Consider the following 2,819-nt stretch of genomic DNA (forward strand, 5'->3'; position numbering starts at 1 on the left):
TGGTTAAAAAGATCACAGAGACTGTTGATGACGAGGGCATGGACCATTGTGATGACAAAGGTCATGAAGAATTGTGATGACTGGAGTCACGTAGCATTGTGATGACAGGGTTCATAGAGCATTGTGATGAAAGGGCATGAAGCATTGGTCTAATAAGTTTCATGGATTATTGCGATGACACTTGGAATGGCGCATTGTGATGGCAATGGCATGGAGCATTGTGATGACCAGATCATGCAGTATTGTGAAGACAGGTGTCAGGGAGCATTGTGATGACATATGTCATGGCCCATTGTGATGACAATGGCATGGAGCATTGTGATGCCAAGTGTCATGGAGGATTCTGATGACAAAGGTAATGGAGCATTGCGATGACAATGGCTTGGAGCATTGTGATGACAAGGGTCAGGGAGCATTGTGCTGACAAGTGCATGGAGATTTTTGATGACATCGGCCATGGAGCATTCTGATGACAAGCTTGTGGAGTATTTTGATGACAATGGCATGGAGCATTGTCATGAAATGGCATGGGACATTGTGTTGAAAAAGTCATGGAGCCTTTTCGTGACAGTGTTCAAGGAACATTCTCACCACATGTGTCAGGGAGCATTGTAATGACAAGTGCATTGAGAATTGTGATGACAAAGTTCAAGGAGCATTTTGATGAAAAGGGCATGGAGTATTGTGATGACAGGCATCATGGAGCGTTGTGATGACAAAGGTTTTTGAACTTTGTGATCACAAGTGTTTGGAGCTTTGTGATGACAGAGGTCATGGATCATTTTGATTTCAGGAGCATGGAGCATTGTGATGACAAGAGCATGAAGCAATCTGATCCCAAGGTTCATGGAGGATTGTGATGACAATAGTAATGGAGTATTGTGATGAAAAGCGCATAGAGCATTGTAATGACAACTTCATGTAGCATTTTGCTGACAAAGGCATGGAGCATTGTGATGACTGGTGTCATGGAGCACTGTGATGACAAGCATCACAGAGCATTGTGAATACAGGCGTCATGGAGCATTGGGATGACAAGGGCATGGATCATTTTGATGACAAGTGTCATGGAGCATTGGGCTGAAAATGTTCATGGTGTATTGTGATGACAGGGGTCATGGAGCATTGTGATGACAGAGGTCATGGAGAATTTTGATTGCATTTTGGTGACAATAGCCGGAAGCATTATGATGATGGCCATGATTCATTGTGATGACAGGGTTCATGGAGCACTGAGATGAAAAGGGGCATGGAGCATTGTGATGACAGTGGTCTTGGAGCATTGTGATGACAAGTGTCATGGAGACTTGTGATGATAAGGCCGTGGAACATTGTGATGGCGGGTGTCATGGAGCATTGTTATGAGAGGGTTAATGGAGCATTGTGATGAGAAGGGCATGGAACATTGTGATTACAAGGTTTATGGAGCATTGCGATGAATAATTTCTGGACCGTTGGGATAACAAGGGTCATGCAAGGGTCATAGAGAATTTTTCTTACAAAGTCATGGAGCATTGTGATGACAAGGGTCAAGGAGCATTGTGATGAAATGTTCATGGAGCATTGTGGTTACAAAAGTCACAGAGCCTTATGATGACGCGGGCTTCGACCACTGTGATGACAAATGTTATGAAGCATTGTGATGCCTGGAGTCACGGAACATTGTGATGACAGGGGTCATGGAGCATTGTGATGAAAAGGGCATGGAGCATTGTTATGAGAATGTCGTGTAATATTGTGAAGACATGTGTCAGGGAGCATTCTGATGACATATGTCATGGACCATTGTGATGACAATGGCAGGGAGCATTGTGATGACAAATGTAATGGAGCATTGTGATGACTAGGGATTGGAGCATTATGATGACAAGGGCCATTGAGAATTTTCATGACAAGGTCGTGAAGCATTGTGATGACAAGGTCCTGGAGCATTGTGATGAGAAAACCATTGAGCCTTGTGATGACAAACCTCATGCAGCATACTGATGAAAAGGGGCATGGAGCATTGTGATTACAGGGGTCTTGGAGCACTGTGATGACAAGGCATGGATCATTTTGATGAGAAGGACATGGAACATTCTGATGACATGTGTCATGGAGCTTTGTGATGACAAGGGCATGGAGAATTGTGATTACAGGTGTCTTGGAGCATTGTGATGAGAAGACCATGGAACATCGTGATGGCAGGTGTCATGGAGCATTTTTTTAACAGGTGTAATGGAGCATTGTGATGGCAAGGGCGTGGTGCACTGTGATGAGAAGGCCATGGAGCATTCTGATGACATGTGTCATGGAGCTTGGTAATGAGAAGGGCATGGAGCAATGTGATGAGAGTGTTCATGGAGCATCATGATGACAATGACATGGAGCATTGTGATGCCAAGTGTCATGGATCTTTGTGATGACAAATGTCATGGAGCATTTTGTTGACAACTGTGTTGTGCATTGTGATGACCATGGCCTGGAACACTTTGATGACAGGGTCATGGAGCAATTTGGTGAAAACTGTCATGGAGCATTTTGATGACAGGGGTGATGGAACATTGTGATGTCAGGGGTCATCGAACATTGTGATGAAAATGCATGTAGCATGGTGAAGACAGGAGTCATGGAACATTGCGATGCCAGGGGTGAGGGAGTATTGTGACGAACTGTGATGTAACATTGTGATATCAGTGTTGATAGAGCATTTTGATGATAATTGCATGGAGCATTGTGATGACAAGGTTTATGGAGCATTGTGATGACAAGATTTTGGAGCACTGTGATGACAAGCTAATGGTGCATTGTGATGACATGTGTCATGGAGCATTGTGCTG

This window comes from Mesoplodon bidens (assembly GCF_964165515.1).
Source record: "Mesoplodon bidens genome assembly, contig: HAP1_SCAFFOLD_53, whole genome shotgun sequence".
Taxonomy (NCBI): domain Eukaryota; kingdom Metazoa; phylum Chordata; class Mammalia; order Artiodactyla; family Ziphiidae; genus Mesoplodon; species Mesoplodon bidens.